Here is a 24,201-nt window from a genome sequence, read left to right on the forward strand (position 1 = left end):
TAAAGCGACAACCATATGGCTCCTGCCAGTTGCCGATAACTCGGTTACAAAACATGATCATCTCATACAATAAAATTCAGCATCATGCCTTGACCATATCACATCACAACATGCCCTGCAAAAACAAGTTAGACGTCCTCTACTTTGTTGTTGCATGTTTTATGTGGCTGCTACGGGCTTAAGTAAGAACCAATCTCACCTACGCATCAAAACCACAACGATAGTTTGTCAAATAGACTCCGTTTTAACCTTCGCAAGGACCGGGCGTAGCCATACTTGGTTCAACTAAAGTTGGAGAGGCAGTCGCCCGCAAGCCATCTCTGTGCAAAGCACGTCGAGGGAACCGGTCTCGCGTAAGCGTACGCGTAAGGTTGGTCCGGGTCGTCTCGTCCAACAATACCGCTGAACCAAAATATGACATGCTGGTAGGCAGTATGACTTGTATCGTCCACAACTCACTTGTGTTCTACTCGTGCATATAACATCAACATCATTAACCTAGGCTCTGATACCACTGTTGGGTTTCGTAGTAATTTCAAAAAATTTCCTACGCGCACTCAGGATCATGTGATGCATAGCAACGAGAGGAGAGTGTTGTCTACGTACCCAACGCAGACCGACTGCGGAAGCAATGACACGACGTAGAGGAAGTAGTCGTACGTCTTCACGATCCAACCGATCAAGCACCGAAACTACGGCACCTCCGAGTTCGAGCACACGTTCAGCTCGATGACGATCCCCGGACTCCGATCCAGCAAAGTGTCGGGGAAGAGTTTCGTCAGCACGACGGCGTGGTGACGATCTTGATGAACTACAGCAGCAGGGCTTCGCCTAAACTCCGCTACAGTATTATCGAGGAATATGGTGGCAGGGGGCACCGCACACGGCTAAGGAATCGATCACGTGGATCAACTTGTGTCAACTTGTGTGTTTAGAGGTGCCCCTGCCTCCATATATAAAGGAGCCAAGGGGGGAGGGTGCGCCGGCCAAGAGGGAGAGGCGCAGGAGGAGTCCTACTCCTACCGGGAGTAGGACTCCCCCCCCAATCCTATTCCAACTAGGATTCCCAAGGGGGAAAGAGGGAGAAGGGTGGCCGGCCACCTCTCCTAGTCCTAATAGGACTAGGGGAAGGGGGGAGGCGCGCAGCCCTGGTGGGCAGCCCTTTCACCTTTCCACTAAGGCCCATGAAGGCCCATATGGTTCCCGGGGGGTTCCGGTAACCTCCCGGTAACCCGGTAAAATCCCGATTTCACCCGGAACACTTCCGATGTCCAAACATAGGCTTCCAATATATCAATCTTTACGTCTCGACCATTTCGAGACTCCTCGTCATGTCCGTGATCATATCCGGGACTCCGAACAACCTTCGGTACATCAAAATGCATAAACTCATAATATAACTGTCATCGTAACCTTAAGCGTGCGGACCCTACGGGTTTGAGAACAATGTAGACATGACCGAGACATGTCTCTGGTCAATAACCAATAGCGGGACCTGGATGCCCATATTGGTTCCTACATATTCTACGAAGATCTTTATCGGTCAGACCGCATAACAACATACGTTGTTCCCTTTGTCATCGGTATGTTACTTGCCCGAGATTCCATCGTCGGTATCCAATACCTAGTTCAATCTCGTTACCGGCAAGTCTCTTTACTCGTTCCGTAATACATCATCTCACAACTAACATATTAGTTGTAATGCTTGCAAGGTTTATGTGATGTGTATTACCGAGAGGGCCCAGAGATACCTCTCCGACAATCGGAGTGACAAATCCTAATCTCGAAATACGCCAACCCAACATCGACCATTGGAGACACCTGTAGTACTCCTTTATAATCACCCATTTACGTTGTGACGTTTGGTAATACCCAAAGTGTTCCTCCGGCAAACGGGAGTTGCATAATCTCATAGTCATAGGAACATGTATAAGTCATGAAGAAAGCAATAGCAACATACTAAACGATCAGGTGCTAAGCTAATGGAATGGGTCATGTCAATCAGATCATTCTACTAATGATGTGACCTCGTTAATCAAATAACAACTCATTGTTCATGGTTAGGAAACATAACCATCTTTGATTAACGAGCTAGTCAAGTAGAGGCATACTAGTGACACTCTGTTTGTCTATGTATTCTCACATGTATTATGTTTCCGGTTAATACAATTCTAGCATGAATAATAAACATTTATCATGATATAAGGAAATAAATAATAACTTTATTATTGCCTCTAGGGCATATTTCCTTCAAACTGGAGGACTTGCACCACACTGGCGCGGCCCATGTCTTCACGTCGACTGACGGAGAAGTGGTCGTTTGGAAGGTTAGCGTGTGAGGTGAAGCTTTCACTGCAAGAAATCAAGAAATGCCATTTTTACAAGAAATTTGTGAGTGGATACTTAGTTTTGCTTTGCATTAGTAATTGTTCAGCATGTCAACATTTCATCTGCCGGGTTCTGAAATTGGATAACTACATCAACCTTGTAAATGTTGCCTCTTCAATACCAGGAATGGTGTTGTGTCCTACTCTTTTCAAAGTGCTTTGAAGTCTATTATCATCAGTGATCGTAGTCTTGTGCACTTCTTTCTTTTTCCTATCATCCGTGGAAGGAAAACTAAGTATAACAAGCAGAGAAAGGTTTCATATTTCTGTACTCTAAGCTGATATGCGTACACTAAATGGCATTCACTGAAAGATCAATTTCAAAATGTGAAAATAGCATGCTTGGATGATAATCAGTATGCATAGCTAGCACGCTTCAAATTTGGCATTTCTACACAGGGTATAAGCAATGGTTCACAAGGCCCACAAATTACTGATTATGAGGAAATATTTCAGGTCTGAGACAAACTATTTACACAGGTAAAATGAATACATGTAGAACATATAATGTGTTGAAAGCGGGAAATGCTACTGCTTGTAGCAAAACCAATGACACTACCTATGGATGACAGGGTACCATAGAAAGCACATGTGCACGCTGCCCTTGCCTCCGGCACAGGGCACCGGCCATCTTCTTCAGCTTGTCAACACTCATATTACAATAGTCATCCAATCTCCTATATGAACCAACAAATTAGTTTTGCCTCCATAACAAAACTTTCTAAAGTGTCTAATGTTTCTCTTCCTCTTAATCTTCAGTTCTATAAAAAGCTCATCTATCAATCTACAGCAAAACAGGGGGGAAAAGGACAATTGCATGATCAGATCCATAACGAAACTTGTTGACCTGCGCCTAATGTTTCTCTTCCTCTTAATCTTTAGTTGTACACAAAGTGCATCGCCCAATATACAAAAAATAGGAAAAAAAGACAATTGAATGATCAGATAAGAATGCAGTTACATGGGACCAGCATAAATCCTTTGTTCTAATGGGCTGAAAACAATAACAGATAAAGTACAAGTCGACCAAAATGTGAAATCTATCAAAAGAGCAAATGAGATTATATAGTACACTGAAACACAACGTACCAACTCAAATTTATGAGTGTTTATGCACATAGAGCATATTGTTGCCCACTATAGAGAATGAAAACAAAGATGTACACCAAGACATTAAAGAGTTAAATAGAAATAATATACTGTCAAAATGATCCTGCAAAATCAGTATACAAATTCTAGAATTAATCACATAGATACTGTATTAGTGTTGATCCTAATTTGCATTACAACTAACACGTCAAGTACAGGTAGAGGAAATAATGTCCTGCTGATAGGTTCTGTGATTGACCCAATGACTAATTGTGGTTCTAGTCAAGAGGTAGATCAAGGCATATCCCATCAGTAGTTGGGAGATGAACAGCATGGAGGCCATGGATCAAAATAGTGAAATGGATCAAAACTATGGGCGTGGACATGGAGATTTGGAGATGTAGAATGCCCGTGCGTTGCCACATGCATTTTAAAAGTCTTCCTAGTTCATCATGATCATGTTCTACGGGACAAAAATTCCGATGTTTATGGATATATGATATTCCTCATTGCAATTAATATCACTAAATTTCTCGATCCACCAAACTGTACAAAAGTAAATGAATCTGAGTTGAGTGGAATACGGATCGATCAAATGAATGAACAAACAAATCGCGCACATGTCGTTCATTAGTTCTTCTCCGCCAGAAAATGGAACCCAATACGTTGTTGCTGCAATATTTCATTGGTCCTCGGAACCCATGAGCCTCCTCGCTAGTGCTAAGGAACCCTGTTTGGCCATCACTTCCGCCGCCAGCTTCAACATCACCACTTACATGTCTCCGCTAGCTCTGCCATGGTGCCATGTCCACCATCTTTCACTTTATCGTACTCCCTCCGTCCCAAAATTCTTGTCTTAGATTTGTCTAGATACGGAGATACATCCGTATCTAGACAAATCTAAGACAAGAATTTTGGGACGGAGGGAATACATTACTCACGTAACATAAGTTCTATTGTTCAAGCATGCATACCAGTCGTTAGATCTAGTACATCCAAGCAGTTGTGATCCACCACTTTTCACAACCCCTCCCTCCGCGAGACGTCTCCTGCACTGCATCAAAGACACTCCCACATGCCCTCGTCCAATGTAGGTTGTTGCCCCTGAGAGGCCTCCCTCACCGGCCATAGATCTCGCTGCAAGTCGCACCTCCCCATGACCAAACTCCATCAGATATACAAACACATGCAGACATGCTACACCTCGGTTACTATGCTAGACGTGCATATAGTACGCTAAATATTTTGTTTCTAGTATTTTCTTATTTCTTTTGTAAAAATATTTGAAGCACCATTAGAACACAAGATAAAATCCAATATATCAAATATGTTAAAATCCAGTAAATAATGTCATTAAAGTATATACAAATTTGCACTTCCAATACACTGAACGAAAAATGTACATACATCAACATTCACTACTGCTTTCAACAATGCTAGAACATGATCACTTGTTCGTCTTTCAGCAGACAATCTTTGAGACCACTGGCGACCGAGGAGCTGCTGGAGATCGCTCCTCAACTGGCTTAGCTGTTTGTTCATCTAAAAAAGAAAAAGGGTTACCTTTCCGTTAATTTTAGTCTTGCAGTTACAGTCCCACAAGTATTTGTCACCTATATTTTCTCGTTTTTTTCAGTACCTTGTTTCATAATTATCCTATGTATTTTCTTGAAGAGTGCAGGCTTATTCTACACCAATTCCCCTCCATCCTCGAGTTACCTGGCCACCATAGCTCCTCTCCTCCCTCTTGCCGCTCCATGTGCTAGCGTTGAAAATGCCAAATTATATTGTGTCGTATGTAGGTCTGATAATAACACAAATACCTAAAAGCAAAGAAGAAAACCAAAGTGAAATTGCTGGGAAAATGTCAAGAAATCACACACTGCTAGATGAATCATAAGAATATATGTACCTCATTATGTCTCAAATCATCATAATACAGTGATAGGTGATGTATAGGGAGATAAAAGTCATTGGCAATAATTAATAATCCTTACTGGTTAAAGAAAGAAATTTTTATGTTTATGTGATGTGAAGAAGAACTGAAGTCATATCATCTCCTGCTGCATAACCAACTACTGGGTAGTGCTCTCTTTTCTAAGCTTGATTATCACAGGTTAATCACTTGGGTGTTATACTGCAAAGAATTTTTTATGCCTACGAGCTTGAGGTCCCATCCCTGATGACAGTCAAATCCACTCATTTCTTCTTATATCCCATGGTTGTCGTGCATCCTAAGTTCTGCCATGAGGGCACTTGGTGTCGCGCCGCCAGGTAAACTGGAGGAGTTGCACCACACTGGCGCGGCCCATGTCTTCACGTCGACTGACGGAGAAGTGGTCGTTTGGGAGGTTAGCGTGTGAGGTGAAGCTTGCACTGCAAGAAATCAAGAAATGCCATTTTTACAAGAAATTTGTGAGTGGATCCTTAGTTTTGCTTTGCATTAGTAATTGTTCAGCATGTCAACATTTCATCTGCCGGGTTCTGAAATTGGATAACTACATCAACCTTGTAAATGTTGCCTCTTCAATACCAGGAATGGTGTTGTGTCCTACTCTTTTCAAAGTGCTTTGAAGTCTATTATCATCAGTGATCGTAGTCTTGTGCACTTCTTTCTTTTTCCTATCATCCGTGGAAGGAAAACTAAGTATAACAAGCAGAGAAAGGTTTCATATTTCTGTACTCTAAGCTGATATGCGTACACTAAATGGCATTCACTGAAAGATCAATTTCAAAATGTGAAAATAGCATGCTTGGATGATAATCAGTATGCATAGCTAGCACGCTTCAAATTTGGCATTTCTACACAGGGTATAAGCAATGGTTCACAAGGCCTACAAATTACTGATTATGAGGAAATATTTCAGGTCTGAGACAAACTATTTACACAGGTAAAATGAATACATGTAGAACACATAATGTGTTGAAAGAGGGAAATGCTACTGCTTGCAGCAAAACCAATGACACTACCTATGGATGACCGGGTACCATAGAAAGCACATGTGCACGCTGCCCTTGCCTCCGGCACAGGGCACCGGCCATCTTCTTCAGCTTGTCAACACTCATATTACAATAGTCATCCAATCTCCTATATGAACCAACAAATTAGTTTTGCCTCCATAACGAAACTTTCTGAAGTGTCTAATGTTTCTCTTCCTCTTAATCTTCAGTTCTATAAAAAGCTCATCTATCAATCTACAGTAAAACAGGGGGAAAAGGACAATTGCATGATCAAATCCATAACGAAACTTGTTGACCTGCGCCTAATGTTTCTCTTCCTCTTAATCTTTAGTTCTACACAAAGTGCATCGCCCAATATACAAAAAATAGGGAAAAAAAGACAATTGAATGATCAGATAGGAATGCAGTTACATGGGACCAGCATAAATCCTTTGTTCTAATGGGCTGAAAACAATAATAGATAAAGTACAAGTCGACCAAAATGTGAAATCTATCAAAAGAGCAAATGAGATTATATAGTACACTGAAACACAACATACCAACTCAAATTTATGAGTGTTTATGCACATAGAGCATATTGTTGCCCACTATAGAGAATGAAAACAAAGATGTACACCAAGACATTAAAGAGTTAAATAGAAATAATATACTGTCAAAATGATCCTGCAAAATCAGTATACAAATTCTAGAATTAATCACATAGATACTGTATTAGTGTTGATCCTAATTTGCATTACAACTAACACGTCAAGTACAGGTAGAGGAAATAATGTCCTGCTGATAGGTTCTGTGATTGACCCAATGACTAATTGTGGTTCTAGTCGAGAGGTAGATCAAGGTACATCCCATCAGCAGTTGGGAGACGAACAACATGGAGGCCATGGATCAAAATAGTGAAATGGATCAAAACTATGGGCGTGGACATGAACATTTGGAGATGGTGGTTCGTGTAAAAAAACAGGAATATACCTCAAGGAGTGGACGGCTAGACGCCGAAAACCTTGGCGACACCCTTGGCCGTCTTGCTCAGCCCCTCCCGATTTCCTAGGTACCTCCGAGCGCCCTCTTTCCTGTCCATACGGTGGTGCCTAACTTGCTTCCCGGCCATGACCTTCCCTTCTCCGCCACCTTCCGTTTCCCCCTTGCGGGCCTCCGCATCGGAGCCCCCGACCACCATCGCCACCATAGCATCCAACTTGCATAAATATAACAACATTCACTATTAAACAATTTATCTTCAGACTCACATGGTCTCAAAGAAAATTTTCAAAAGGAAAATTCTATCTACCAATTGCAAGATCCGTAGATGCTCAGAGGTGTCAAATACATTTCTGTATATGGAAAAAAATGAGTACCTCCAAATTTATAATACACCTCATTGAGTTAGTAACTCTGAGCTTAAATACCACAGCTAACAAGAAATTCTTTGGCAAAATAGCATTTTTTGTCGAGTGTATGGTTAAGATGAAAAGCATACTTTTTTCAACAACAAAAAAACATGTAAAACATACTCCATCTTTGCAGTCGATGCTATTTCTGCAGTCAAAAAGGAACTTAGGTAGTTACACAATTTATTAGCATCTGGGATGGATGGCACGGCTCGGCTAAATCTAATTTCCTCTCAAATATAAAACATGCAGGGTATATTATGAAATAAAAGTGCATTGTGGCCACAACGACTGAATGTTGAAGCCTACACCACCGGTATCTTGCCTGACTTGTTGTTATAGTTATGCACCTCACTTTTTCCCCTGAATCTCCCTTGGTGTAAGATGCAGGAAAAATATATTTCAGCTGGAACCAATAATGCGCAGCAAGTTGGTTAAGAAAACCTACGCCTATCCATTTTATACAGACCGCACATACACTATTGATGTATGATTACTCTACAAACAATCTTAATCTGGAACCAGGATAATCTGAAACCATACTGGAGAGCTGCATGTAAACTTCATAGAATAACAGAAGGGCCAAAGCGCCAAAGTACGACAAAGAAATGACTGGCCAACACCCCAAAACAAAAGGGAACAGTGGAAACAGTTGAACTACGCAAGGCCAGAAAACGACCAAGAACTAATTCTTTCCTAACCAGTAGCTAACATCCGTTTCAGCAGGCTCATAACCTGAATAAATGGTGTAGCCAAATGACCATTTGGCAGACAAAAACTTCATTTTTTTGTTCTCCATTTATTCAACGGAGAAAAGGACCAGGCTGGGAACTTGATGTTCATCAATCTATTAAGAAATGAGGTGGGTAAGGTTTGCGAGCACGGGAAGGTAGTAACTAAGAAATATGTGTCCATGCTCACTAAAGCAATCTCTATGCATATCCAAAATCACTGGAAAGACTGCATATTAACTTAGACACCAGTTGCAAACAATATCAGATCTGCCCAGTCAGCATCGGTAGGAAGCACACACCAAGTGTTAGCCTATATAGGTTGTGTTGGGCTGTGTCTTATCTGTATTTCAGTGCGTGTGTGTGTGCGCTTATGGCCCATGTGGCCCATGTGGCCCATGTGGCCAATGTAACCCTGCAGCCTATATATGTGCTGCCCCCTTGTACAGGAAACCCTAACTCCAATAGAATACAATACCAGGCCATCTTTCTATCCCAGCCGCCACCCCTCTCTCCCCTGATTCTACTGAAGGAAATATGCCCTAGAGGCAATAATAAAGTTATTATTTATTTCCTCATATCATGATAAATGTTTATTATTCATGCTAGAATTGTATTAACCGGAAACATGATACATGTGTGAATACATAGACAAACATATAGTCACTAGTATGCCTCTACTTGACTAGCTCATTAATCAAAGATGGTTATGTTTCCTAACCATTGACATGTGTTGTCATTTGATTAATGGGATCACATCATTAGGAGAATGAGGTGATTGACATGACCCATCCCGTTAGCTTAGCACTTGATCGTTTAGTATTCTGCTATTGCTTCCTTCATGACTTATACATGTTCCTGTAACTATGAGAATTGTGTAACTCCCGTTTACCGGAGGAACACTTTGGGTACTACCAAACGTCACAACGTAACTGGGTGATTATAAAGGAGTACTACAGGTGTCTCCGAAGGTACATGTTGAGTTAGCATAATTCGAGATTAGGTTTTGTCACTCCGATTGTCGGAGAGGTATCTCTGGGCCCTCTCGGCAATGCTCATCACCTAAGCCTTGCAAGCATGTAACTAATGAGTTAGTTATAAGATGAAGTATTACAGAACGAGTAAAGAGACTTGTCGATAACGAGATTGAACTAGGTATTGGATACCGACGATCGAATCTCGGACAAGTAACATACCGATGACAAAGGGAACAACGTATGTTGTTATGCGGTTTGACCGATAAAGATCTTCGTAGAATATGTAGGAACCAATATGGGCATCCAGGTCCCGCTATTGGTTATTGACCAGAGATAAGTCTCAGTCATGTCTACATCGTTCTCGAACCGTAGGGTCCGCACGCTTAAGGTTTCGATGACAGTTATATTATGAGTTTATGTATTTTGATGTACCGAAGGTTGTTCGGAGTCCCGGATATGATTACGGACATGACGAGGAGTCTCGAAATGGTCGAGACATAAAGATTGATATATTGGACGGATATATTTGGACACCGGAAAGGTTCCGGAGAAGTTTGGAGCCCCGGAAGGTTACCGGAACCCCCCGGGAGGTATATGGGCCTTATTGGGCCCATGTAGGAGGAAGAGAGAAGGAGCAAGAGAAGGGGGCGCGCCCCCCCAAGCCCAATCCGAATTGGGGAGGGGGGCCGGCCCCCCCTTTCCTTTCTCCTTCCCACTCTTTCTATTACTACTACTAGTACTACTTCCTAATACTAGTACTCTTTCCTTCCCCCTCCAAATAAGATAAGGAAAAGAGAGGGAAACCTACTTGGAGTAGGTTTCCCCCTCCTCATGGCGCGCCCCCCCTAGGGCCGGCCACCTCCTCCCTCCCTCCTTTATATACGGGGGTAGGGGGGCACCCTAGAACACACAAGTTGATCATTGATCGTTCCTTAGCCGTGTGCGGTGCCCCCCTCCACGATATTACACCTCGGTCATATTGTAGCGGTGCTTAGGCGAAGCCCTGCAACAGGAGAACATCAAGATCGTCACCACGCCGTCGTGCTGATGGAACTTCCCCTCGGCGCCTCTGCTGGATCGGAGATCGAGGGTGCGTCATCGAGCTGTACACGTGTCAAGAACTCGGAGGTGCCGGAGTAACGGTACTTGGATCGGTTGAACCGGAGGACGTATGACTACTTCCTCTACGTTGCGTCAACGCTTCCGCTTCGGTCTACGAGGGTACGTAGACAACACTCTCCCCTCGTTGCTATATCATCACCATGATCTTGCGTGTGCGTAGGAAATTTTTTAAAATTGCTACGTTCCCCAACAGTGGCATCCGAGCCTAGGTTTTATGTGTTGATGTTATATGCACGAGTAGAACACAAGTAAGTTGTGGATGATATAAGTCATACTGCCTACCAGCATGTCATACTTTGGTTCAGCGGTATTGTGAGATGAAGCGGCCCGGACCGACATTACGCGTACGCTTACGCGAGACTGGTTTCACCGTTACGAGCACTCGTGCTTAAAGGTGGCTGGCGGGTGTCTGTCTCTCTCACTTTAGTTGAACCGAGTGTGGCTACGCCCGGTCGTTGTGGTTTTGATGCGTAGGTGAGATTGGTTCTTGCTTAAGCCCGTAGCAGCCACGTAAAATTTGCAACAACAAAGTAGAGGACGTCTAACTTGTTTTTGCAGGGCATGTTGTGATGTGATATGGCCAAGACATGATGCTATATTTTATTGTATGAGATGATCATGTTTTGTAACCGAAGTTATCGGCAACTGGCAGGAGCCATATGGTTGTCGCTTTATTGTATGAAATGCAAACGCCCTGTAATTGCTTTACTTTATCACTAAGCGGTAGCGATAGTCGTAGAAGCAATAGATGGCGTAACGACAACGATGCTACGATGGAGATCAAGGTGTCACGCCGGTGACGATGGTGATCACGATGGTGCTTCGAAGATAGAGATCACAAGCACAAGATGATGATGGCCATATCATATCACTTATATTGATTGCATGTGATGTTTATCCTTTATGCATCTTATCTTGCTTTGATTGACGGTAGCATTTTAAGATGATCTCTCACTAATTATTAAGAAGTGTTCTCCCTGAGTATGCACCGTTGCGAAAGTTCTTCGTGCTGAGACACCACGTGATGATCGGGTGTGATAGGCTCTACGTTCAAATACAACGGGTGCAAAACAGTTGCACACGCGGAATACTCAGGTTATACTTGACGAGCCTAGCATATACAGATATGGCCTCGGAACACGGGGACCGAAAGGTCGAGCGTGAATCATATAGTAGATATGATCAACATAGAGATGTTCACCATTGAAACTACTTCATCTCACGTGATGATCGGACATGGTTTAGTTGATTTGGATCACGTAATCACTTAGATGACTAGAGAGATGTCTGTCTAAGTGGGAGTTCTTTAGTAATATGATTAATTGAACTTAAATTTATCATGAACTTAGTACCTGATAGTATTTTGCTTGTCTATGTTTGTTTGTAGATAGATGGCTCGTGCTATTGTTCCGTTGTATTTTAATGCGTTCCTTGAGAAAGCAAAGTTGAAAGATGATGGTAGCAATTACACGTACTGGGTCCGTAACCTGAGGATTATCCTCATTGCTGCACAGAAGAGTTACGTCCTGGAAGCACCGCTGGGTGCCAGGCCTGCTGCTGATGCAACTGACGACGTTAAGAACGTCTGGCAGAGCAAAGCTGATGACTACTCTATAGTTCAGTGTGCCATGCTTTACGGCTTAGAACCGGGTCTTCAACGACGTTTTGAACGTCATGGGGCATATGAGATGTTCCAGGAGTTGAAGTTAATATTTCAAGCAAATGCACGGATTGAGAGATATAAAGTCTCCAATAAGTTCTACAGCTGCAAGATGGAGGAGAACAGTTCTGTCAGTGAGCATATACTCAAAATGTCTGGGTATAATAATCACTTGATTCAACTGGGAGTTAATCTTCCGGATGATAGCGTCATTGACAGAATTCTCCAATCACTGCCACCAAGCTACAAGAGCTTTGTGATGAACTATAATATGCAAGGGATGAACAAGACTATTCCCGAGCTCTTCGCGATGCTGAAAGCCGCGGAGGTAGAAATCAAAAAGGAGCATCAAGTGTTGATGGTCAACAAGACCACTGGTTTCAAGAAAAGGGGCAAAGGGAAGAAGAAGGGGAACTTCAAAAGGAACGGCAAACAAGTTGCTGCTCAAGTGAAGAAACCCAAGTCTGGACCAAGCCTGAAACTGAGTGCTTCTACTGCAAGCAGACTGGACACTGGAAGCGGAACTGCCCCAAGTATTTGGCGGATAAGAAGGATGGCAAAGTGAACAAAGGTATATGTGATATACATGTTATTGATGTGTACCTTACTAATGCTCGCAGTAGCACCTGGGTATTTGATACTGGTTCTGTTGCTAACATTTGCAACTCGAAACAGGGACTACGGATTAAGCAAAGATTAGCTAAGGACGAGGTGACGATGCGCGTGGGAAATGGTTCCAAAGTCGATGTGATCGCGGTCGGCACGCTACCTCTACATCTACCATCGGGATTAGTTTTAGACCTGAATAATTGTTATTTGGTGCCTGCGTTGAGCATGAACATTATATCTGGATCTTGTTTGATGCGAGACGGTTATTCATTTAAATCAGAGAATAATGGTTGTTCTATTTATATGAGTAATATCTTTTATGGTCATGCACCCTTGAAGAGTGGTCTATTTTTATTAAATCTCGATAGTAGTGATACACATATTCATAATGTTGAATCCAAAAGATGCAGAGTTGATAATGATAGTGCAACATATTTGTGGCACTGCCGTTTAGGTCATATCGGTGTAAAACGCATGAAGAAACTCCATACTGATGGACTTCTGGAATCACTTGATTATGAATCACTTGGTACTTGCGAACCGTGCCTCATGGGCAAGATGACCAAAACACCGTTCTCCGGATCTATGGAGAGAGCAACAGATTTGTTGGAAATCATACATACAGATGTATGTGGTCCGATGAATGTTGAGGCTCGTGGCGGATATCGTTATTTCCTCACCTTCACAGATGATTTGAGCAGATATGGGTATATCTACTTGATGAAGCACAAGTCTGAAACATTTGAAAAGTTCAAAGAATTTCAGAGTGAAGTAGAAAATCATCGTAACAAGAAAATAAAGTTTCTACGATCTGATCGTGGAGGAGAATATTTGAGTTACGAGTTTGGTTTACATTTGAAACAATGTGGAATAGTTTCGCAACTCACGCCACCTGGAACACCACAGCGAAATGGTGTGTCCGAACATCGTAATCGTACTTTACTTGATATGGTGCGATCTATGATGTCTCTTATCGATTTACCGCTATCGTTTTGGGGTTATGCTTTAGAGACGGCTGCATTCATGTTAAATAGGGCACCATCAAAATCCGTTGAGACGACGCCTTACGAACTGTGGTTTGGCAAGAAACCAAAGTTGTCGTTTCTCAAAGTTTGGGGCTGCGATGCTTATGTGAAGAAACTTCAACCAGATAAGCTCGAACCCAAATCGGAGAAATGTGTCTTCATAGGATACCCAAAGGAGACAATTGGGTACACCTTCTATCACAGATCTGAAGGCAAGATTTTCGTTGCTAAAATCGGATCCTTTCTAGAGAAGGAGTTTCTCTCGAAAGAAGTGAGTGGGAGGAAAGTAGAACTTGATGAGATAACTGTATCTACTCCCTTATTGGAAAGTAGTTCATCACAAGAACCGGTTCCTGTGACAACTACACCAATTAGTGAGGAAGCTAATGATATTGATCATGAAACTTCAGATCAAGTTTCTACTGAACCTCGTAGGTCTACCAGAGTAAGATCCGCACCAGAGTGGTACGGAAATCCTATTCTGGAAGTCATGTTACTAGACCATGATGAACCTACGAACTATGAGGAAGCGATGATGAGCCCAGATTCCGCAAAATGGCTAGAGGCCATGAAATCTGAGATAGGATCCATGTATGAAAACAAATTATGGACTTTGGTTGACTTGCCCGATGATCGGCAAGCCATTGAGAATAAATGGATCTTTAAGAAGAAGACTGACGCTGATGGTAATGTTACTATCTACAAAGCTCGACTTGTTGCAAAAGGTTTTCGACAAGTTCAAGGGGTTGACTACGATGAGACTTTCTCACCCGTAGCGATGCTTAAGTCTGTCCGAATCATGTTGGCTATTGCTGCATTTCATGATTATGAAATTTGGCAAATGGATGTCAAGACTGCATTCTTGAATGGATTTCTAGAAGAAGAGTTGTATATGATGCAACCTGAAGGTTTTGTTGATCCAAAAGGTGCTGACAAAGTGTGCAAGCTCCAACGTTCCATTTATGGACTGGTGCAAGCATCTCGGAGTTGGAATAAACATTTTGATAGTGTGATCAAAGCATATGGCTTTATACAGACTTTTGGAGAAGCCTGTATTTACAAGAAAGTGAGTGGGAGCTCTGTAGCATTTCTAGTTTTATATGTTGATAACATATTATTAATTGGAAATGATATAGAATTTCTGGATAGCATAAAGGGATACTTGAATAAAAGTTTTTCTATGAAAGACCTCGGTGAAGCTGCTTACATATTGGGCATCAAGATCTATAGAGATAGATCAAGACGCTTAATAGGACTTTCACAAAGTACATACCTTGACAAAATTTTGAAAAAGTTCAAAATGGATCAGGCAAAGAAAGGATTCTTGCCTGTTCTACAAGGTGTGAAGTTGAGTCAAACTCAATGCCCGACCACAGCAGAAGATAGAGAGAAAATGAAAGATGTTCCCTATGCTTCAGCCATAGGCTCTATCATGTATGCAATGTTGTGTACCAGACCTGACGTATTCTTAGCAATAAGCTTGGCAGGTAGGTACCAAAGTAATCCAGGAGTGGATCACTGGACAGCGGTCAAGAACATCCTGAAATACCTGAAAAGGACTAAGGATATGTTTCTCCTATATGGAGGTGACAAAGAGCTAGTCGTAAATGGTTACGTCGATGCAAGCTTTGACACTGATCCGGACGATTCTAAATCGCAGACCGGATACGTGTTTTTATTAAACGGTGGAGCTGTAAGTTGGTGCAGTTCTAAACAAAGCGTCGTGGCAGGATCTACATGTGAAGCGGAGTACATAGCTGCTTCTGAAGCAGCAAATGAAGGAGTCTGGATGAAGGAGTTCATTTCCGATCTAGGTGTCATACCTAGTGCATCGGGACCAATGAAGATCTTCTGTGACAATACTGGTGCAATTGCCTTGGCAAAGGAATCCAGATTTCACAAGAGGACCAAGCACATCAAGAGACGCTTCAATTCCATTCGGGACCAAGTCCAAGTGGGAGACATAGAGATTTGCAAGATACATACGGATCTGAATGTTGCAGACCCGTTGACTAAGCCTCTCTCACGAGCAAAACATGATCAGCACCAAGACTCCATGGGTGTTAGAATCATTACTATGTAATCTAGATTATTGACTCTAGTGCAAGTGGGAGACTGAAGGAAATAAGCCCTAGAGGCAATAATAAAGTTATTATTTATTTCCTCATATCATGATAAATGTTTATTATTCATGCTAGAATTGTATTAACCGGAAACATGATACATGTGTGAATACATAGACAAACATATAGTCACTAGTATGCCTCTACTTGACTAGCTCATTAATCAAAGATGGTTATGTTTCCTAACCATTGACATGTGTTGTCATTTGATTAATGGGATCACACCATTAGGAGAATGAGGTGATTGACATGACCCATTCCATTAGCTTAGCACTTGATCGTTTAGTATTCTGCTATTGCTTCCTTCATGACTTATACATGTTCCTGTAACTATGAGAATTGTGTAACTCCCGTTTACCGGAGGAACACTTTGGGTACTACCAAACGTCACAACGTAACTGGGTGATTATAAAGGAGTACTACAGGTGTCTCCGAAGGTACATGTTGAGTTAGCATAATTCGAGATTAGGTTTTGTCACTCCGATTGTCGGAGAGGTATCTCTGGGCCCTCTCGGCAATGCTCATCACCTAAGCCTTGCAAGCATGTAACTAATGAGTTAGTTATAAGATGAAGTATTACAGAACGAGTAAAGAGACTTGTCGATAACGAGATTGAACTAGGTATTGGATATCGACGATCGAATCTCGGACAAGTAACATACCGATGACAAAGGGAACAACGTATGTTGTTATGCGGTTTGACCGATAAAGATCTTCGTAGAATATGTAGGAACCAATATGGGCATCCAGGTCCCGCTATTGGTTATTGACCAGAGATGTGTCTCAGTCATGTCTACATCGTTCTCGAACCGTAGGGTCCGCACGCTTAAGGTTTCAATGACAGTTATATTATGAGTTTATGTATTTTGATCTACCGAAGGTTGTTCGGAGTCCCGGATATGATTACGGACATGACGAGGAGTCTCGAAATGGTTGAGACATAAAGATTGATATATTGGACGGATATATTTGGACACCGGAAAGGTTCCGGAGAAGTTTGGAGCCCCGGAAGGTTACCGGAACCCCCCGGGAGGTATATGGGCCTTATTGGGCCCATGTAGGAGGAAGAGAGAAGGATCAAGAGAAGGGGGCGCGCCCCCCCAAGCCCAATCCAAATTGGGGAGGGGGGCCGGCCCCCCCTTTCCTTTCTCCTTCCCACTCTTCCTATTACTACTACTAGTACTACTTCCTAATACTAGTACTCTTTCCTTCCCCCTCCAAATAAGATAAGGAAAAGAGAGGGAAACCTACTTGGAGTAGGTTTCCCCCTCCTCATGGCGCGCCCCCCCTAGGGCCGGCCACCTCCTCCCTCCCTCCTTTATATACGGGGGTAGGGGGGCACCCTAGAACACACAAGTTGATCATTGATCGTTCCTTAGCCGTGTGCGGTGCCCCCCTCCACGATATTACACCTCGGTCATATTGTAGCGGTGCTTAGGCGAAGCCCTGCAACAAGAGAACATCAAGATCGTCACCACGCCGTTGTGCTGACGGAACTTCCCCTCGGCGCCTCTGCTGGATCGGAGATCGAGGGTGCGTCATCGAGCTGTACGCGTGTCAAGAACTCGGAGGTGCCGGAGTAACGGTACTTGGATCGGTTGAACCGGAGGACGTACGACTACTTCCTCTACGTTGCGTCAACGCTTCCGCTTCGGTCTACGAGGGTACGTAGACAACACTCTCCCCTCATTGCTATATCATCACCATGATCTTGCGTGTGCGTAGGAAATTTTTTGAAATTACTACGTTCCCCAACATCTACATGGTGTCAGAGCTTGGGTTCCCAATCCCAGCAGTGGTGATGGTGGTTGGCTGGTTGTGCTTGCTGGCGATTGTCTGAGAGGAGAAGGCTTGTGTGGAAGAAGGAGAGGTGGAATCCCAGATCTGAGGGGAGGAGGTAGTAGAGAGGTGAAAGTGGGGAGCAGTGGTTGCTGGAGGTTGCTAGTGGTGTGATTCAAGATTGGAAAGATGGGGGACAACCAGGGGTTGGTAAAGGCGTTGGAGAAGCTAGCTGAGCTCATCACTGTCAAGGCAGAGGGTGTGGCTTCCCCAGGTGCGCTTGTTCCTCAGCCTGAGGTGATACAGAAAATAGAACTGATGCCAAATGAAATCAAGATGGAAGGGGTCACAAACTACCTAAGCTGGTCCAGAAGGGCATTGCTAATATTGAGGACAAAGGGGCTGGAAGGCTATGTCAGAGGGGAAGTAGATGAACCGGCGAACAGGGAAAGTGAAGAGTGGAAGAAGTGGAGTGTCATTGACTCTCTGGTGGTGGCATGGCTGCTGAACTCCTTGACCCCATCCATTGCAGCAGCCGTGGAGACTGTTCCCCATGCAGCAGAGGTATGGAAAACCCTGGAAACATTGTACTCCGAGAAAGGGAACATAATGCTTATGGCGCAGATTGAGGATAGAGTAAATGAGCTAAAACAAGGGGATAAGTTGGTGATGGAGTATGTAGCAGAATTGCAGCATTTGTGGGCTGACTTAGACCACTATGATCCACTGGAGTTACCACATTCAGAATGTATAGTTGCTACTAAGAAGTGGGTAGAGCGTAGGAGAGTGATGAAATTCTTGAAGGGACTTAGCTCAGAATTTGAAGGAAGGCGTGCTGGGTTGTTTCATCAGCCAAAGCTCCCCTCGCTTGAGGAGGCAGTTGCAGCAATGGCACAGGAGGAGGTCAGGTTGAAGTTGACCAGGACTAGAGAAGCGAATGCATCTCGCTCAGCATTTACTGTGTCTGAATGGAAGAAGACAAGAGAGTGCTTCAACTGTGGAGAGAAAGGTCACATAAGCATCAATTGCACAGCACAGCGCAGAGAAATACGTGGTAGGGGAAGAGGTTACAGCCGAGGTGGATACCGGGGAGTTAGAGGCAGAGGTAACTCGAGGGGTTCGAATTATTCCAGTGGCTTCAAAGCAAACTTGGCTAACTTGGCAACGCAAGAAGAAGGGACGTCAACAACCTCTCAAGGGGTGTCGAAGAGTAGAAGCCAGGAGGACAACACCTTCGGGAACTTTGCCCACTTTGTCTACACAGGGGAAGGTAACTTTGCAAATGCATCTATATCCACACATGATTTCCTTCCAGATTGGATATTAGATTCTGGAGCATCCAAGCATGTTGCGGGTACCTCAACTGAGTTTGAATCATATACTCAGTACCCAATTACACATTGTGAAACAATACAAACTGTTGATGGCACCTCACAACCGATTAAAGGAGTTGGATCAGTTCAATGTACACCCACTATTAAATTATCTGATGTATTACATGTTCCAGCTTTTCCTGTGAACTTGCTTTCTCTAAGTGCTTTGATTGATCAGATAGATTGCTGAATAACTCTTGATAAGAAAATATGTTTGATTCAGGAGAGGATGACTGGAAGGAAACTTGGGAAGGAACCAGGCGTAGTGGATTGTGGTATATGGATCGTGATGTGTCTAGGTCTGGTGTTAGTCCTATTTTGGCTGTACTAGTTGGAGTAAGTGAGACAATGGCGATGATCCATCACTGTCGCATGGGGCATATGGCTTTTGATAAGATGAGTAAGATGTTTCCTGATGTAATGCGTGGAGTAGACAAGAGTAAGCTTGTGTGTGATGCATGTGAATATGCAAAGCACACAAGAATCTCATATTTGAGTAAGGGGCTAAGGAGTATATCCCCGTTTATGCTGATTCACTCTGATGTGTGGACATGTCCTGTTGTTTCTGTTAGTGGAATGAAATATTTTGTGACATTTATAGACTGCCACACTCGCATGACTTGGGTGTACCTCATGCGACATAAAGATGAGGTATTCCAATGTTTTCAGGAGTTTTATGCCTATGTGCGAAACCAATTCAATGTGCAGGTGCAGGTGATCAGATCTGACAATGGAACTGAATATGTAAACAAGCAATTTGGAGGTTTCCTGTCAGCACAAGGCATAATGCACCAAACATCATGTCCAGATACCCCTGCTCAGAATGGTGTTGCAGAAAGGAAAAACCGACACATTTTAGAAGTGGCTCGATCACTTATGTTCACCATGAATGTGCCAAAATTCTTGTGGAGTGAAGCTGTCATGACTGCAACGTTCCTGATCAACCGGATGCCTTCAAAAATGCTTGGTATGAAGTCCCCATGTGAGATGCTATTTGGGGAGAACAAATTCTCAGTTCCTCCGAAGTTATTTGGGTGCACCTGCTTCATTAGAGATCACAGACCAGCAGTGGGAAAGCTGGATCCACGAGCTGTAAAATGCATATTTGTTGGATATCCTGCAGGGCAGCGAGGCTATAAGTGTTGGAGTCCTGCTGAAAGGCGCACATTTGTAAGTATGGATGTCACCTTTCGAGAATCTGAGCCTTTCTATGGTGAGAAGACAGATCTCAGCACTTTATTCGAAGAACTTGACCACTCACAATCTATGCAGGGTGGTCAAGAGGGGGAGTGCAACTTGAGTGGTGAGTGCAGCACCAATGGCGACAAGGAGCAGCCAATACCAACCCCGAAAATAGTGGGATCCTTCATTCCAGTTGTAGTTGATGGGGCTGAACAGCAGAGGTGGCAGAGACCAAATGAGGAAAGGAATCCTCAGGTGTATACAAGAAGGAAGAGAGGTGCGGAGGAACAAGTGCATGAGGAGCAGTCAAAAGAAACTATGGAACAGGGGGAGCAGTCAGAAGAAACTCAAGCGACAGGAAGCTCATCTGAAGTGGAGTCATATGAAAATTCAAGTACTGAAGAAGCATCACCTAACCTGCCAATTGCTCTCAAGAAGGAAGTACCAAGGAAAACTTTGAGCAAGGGCAATCTTGAGCATGATATCAGTAATTATGTCACCTATGAAGCCCTATCACCTTCATTTAGAGCATTTGTCGCATCACTTCAAGCCGTGATTGTTCCTAAAGACTGGAAAGAAGCAAGACAAGATCCAAAGTGGTGTGAAGCCATGAGGGAAGAGTTGGAGGCCCTGAGAAAGAACAAAACATGGGAGCTAGCAAATCTTCCATATGGGAAGAAGGCAGTCGGTTGTAAGTGGATCTTCACAGTGAAGCAGAATCCTGAGGGTAAGGTTGAGCGTTACAAGGCAAGACTGGTAGCCAGAGGGTACAGCCAAACGTATGGTATTGATTATGACGAAACATTCGCCCCAGTTGCAAAGATGAATACAGTGAGGATTCTAATCTCATGTGCAGCTAACTTTGGATGGCCACTACACCAACTTGATGTAAAAAATGCCCTTTTACATGGAGATCTACAAGAGGAAGTCTACATGGAAATTCCTCCTGGACTTTCTACACCTGGGACTGTTGGGAAGGTTTGTAGATTGAGAAAATCTCTCTATGGTTTGAAGCAATCGCCAAGGGCTTGGTTTGACCGGTTCAGGCAAGCAGTTTGCAGTATGGAGTATAAACAATGCAATGGAGATCACACTGTTTTCTATAAACATTCCAAGCAACAGATTACTATTCTTGTAGTATATGTGGATGACATCATAATAACGGGAGACAATGAAGAGGAGATTGGAAGACTGAAGAAATGCCTAGGCAAAGCATTTGAAGTTAAGGATCTTGGTTAGCTAAAATATTTCCTGGGTATCGAAGTTGCAAGATCAAAGAGGGGAATAGCCCTGTCTCAGCGGAAGTATACCTTAGAGCTCCTAAGTGATATGGGAATGCTTGGATGTAGAGCAGCCCCAACTCCCATTGAACAAAATCACAAATTGACAGCACAGATGGGTGAACAAGTTAACAAAGCAAAATATCAACAATTGGTTGGCAAACTTCTGTACTTGTGTCACACTAGACCAGATATTACATATGCAGTAAGTGTAGTAAGTAGATATATGCATGACCCCAGAAGTGGACACCTTGATGCAGTCTATAGAATCATGAGGTATCTAAAGGGCAGCCCTGGTATGGGACTCTGGTTCAAGAGTAATGGCCATTTGAATGTTGACGGTTATAGCGATGCTGATTGGGCTAGCTGTCTTGATGATAGACGATCAACCTCTGGCTATTGTGTGTTTGTTGGTGGAAATTTGGTATCATGGAGAAGCAAAAAACAACTGATGGTGTCAAAATCAACTGCAGAAGCTGAGTATAGGGCAATGTCTCAAGGGCTGAGTGAGATGTTATGGGTAAGAGGCCTTCTGCTTGAGCTGAAAGTGCTCAGACAAGATCCTCTGAATGTGTGGTGTGACAACAAATCTGCAATCAGCATTGCTAATAATCCAGTGCAACATGACAGAACAAAACATGTGGAGATAGACAGATTCTTTATCAAAGAGAAACTGGATGCAGGAATCATCAAGATAACTCATGTGAGCTCTGGACAACAAGTCGCCGATTGTTTGACAAAAGGTTTGGGAACCAGGGAGAATAATCTTGCTTGTGACAAGATGGGCATGATAGATATCTATCATCCCTCTTGAGGGGGAGTGTTGGGCTGTGTCTTATCTGTATTTCAGTGTGTGTGTGTGTGTGTGCGCGCTTATGGCCCATGTGGCCCATGTGGCCCATGTGGCCCATGTAACCCTGCAACCTATATATGTGCTGCCCCCTTTGTACAGGAAACTCTAACTCCAATAGAATACAATACCAGGCCATCTTTCTATCTCAGCCGCCACCCCTCTCTCCCCTGATTCTACAGGTCTTGTCCAATATACTCAAACCTTCAGAAATTAGACATGTATACATACCAACTAAAAAGATCTCTGGGTGAGTGGATTCTTCAGATCTTCAGCAATTCAAACAAAACTTTTAATTGCCATTGATTAAAACTTATCCTGGCTTCATATCACAGTATAAATTCAAGCAAACTGTATACTTTGTCTGAGTCGATCAGCAAAACATGGACCAATGAATGGCTACTTCATAAATAGAAGACTACAATTAACATGCTCACAAACATAATCCTCTATGGAGATCAGAAGAGTAATATGGTGAGTGAGTGTACAATTCTGAAGATATTTTAAAAAGGCGAAAATAGATCACGTCTATTTTGCTAGCCTACATCCATTGTTGTCCATCAAGTACAATTGTTCTTTTTTCAATGAAAGTGCGGTAGTTTTTGGAAAAGAGGTTAATTGCTAGATGATACATTGGTTGAAAACATAAGCAAGAAAAACACGTACCAAATATTGCACTTCTCATATAACTGATATGAAACCTCTCCCGATTGGAAAATATTTCTTGTCAAATCCCTCATTAGGATCGTAAAGCACAACCTGCAAATGTATATATGAGATTAATCTAGGAGGACTTAACATCATTACTAATCTCAGGTGAATGCATCAAATACTTGATAGGCATGCAGCCACAAGTTATGATACATAGATGTACACATTATAAATAAAACAAACATCGCTCCAGCTATCCCATAGAACTTATCAAAAAAATAATTAAATGGGGAGAACATATATAGAAAGTACTTCCATCAACCTTATCTTGAGCTGAGGTTTATGTACAAACAATTACATGTAGTCGTCATGGCTGGATGTGTAACTTTGGCTGCCTGTAAACAACATGAAGAGAAGTTCGCACAATTCCACAAAAGTGTATTTATCCAAATAGCATATCAAATTGAGCCATAGTACTGGCTCATGTATCATCATAAAAACTATTACTATTGACTGTGTAGGTTGGGGGAAGATGAACATGTGTTCTGCAGTTTCGAATTGCTGCAAAAACAAAAACTAATCTGAAATTGTAGTCAATTATTGGATGTGGACGAAAAACGACTGACCGCTTCCTCCCGGTGAATCCAAACAACTTCGATGCAAACAGTTGAATCTGGCGCATGACAATATAACACGGGTCCCTTTTTGTTGACATCCACATGATAAAAAAAAGGAAATTGCATAAATTTGTGGTCTTGAGGATCAGTGTAGCACCATCCTGCTACTCTAGCAGGAATCTTTATGTCAAAATCGGGAGGGGCATGAGAATCAGAGAACAGGTCGTCAGAGATTACAACCTGTGCTCCTCTTCGCTCCAGGGCATGCCCTTGCGGAGCTCGTCGCTCCTCGCGCCACGGCCACGGTCACAGCCTGCCGTAGAGATTCGCGATGGTGGCGGCATTGTCGTCCTCCCACGAGTTAGACCTGGACGTGGGCGAGGCAGGCCGTCCGAGG

The 24,201-nt window shown here is 43.0% G+C and overlaps 1 long non-coding RNA gene across 2 annotated transcripts; it reads right to left on the minus strand.

The window, feature by feature from the left end:
• Positions 1-6,320: 6,320 nt before the first annotated feature.
• Positions 6,321-23,774, minus strand: LOC119311310. Of its 2 annotated transcripts, none has more exons than XR_005150979.1 (3): positions 23,203-23,774; positions 7,407-7,632; positions 6,321-6,564 (listed from the first exon to the last, which is right to left on the minus strand). It is a non-coding gene; the product is annotated as an uncharacterized LOC119311310 (long non-coding RNA). The 2 variants fall into 2 exon arrangements; XR_005150978.1 differs by lacking the exon at positions 6,321-6,564 and adding an exon at positions 6,713-6,770.
• Positions 23,775-24,201: the final 427 nt, after the last annotated feature.

The sequence above is a fragment of the Triticum dicoccoides genome, chromosome 5B (genome assembly GCF_002162155.2).
Source record: "Triticum dicoccoides isolate Atlit2015 ecotype Zavitan chromosome 5B, WEW_v2.0, whole genome shotgun sequence".
NCBI classification, from domain to species: Eukaryota; Viridiplantae; Streptophyta; class Magnoliopsida; order Poales; family Poaceae; genus Triticum; species Triticum dicoccoides.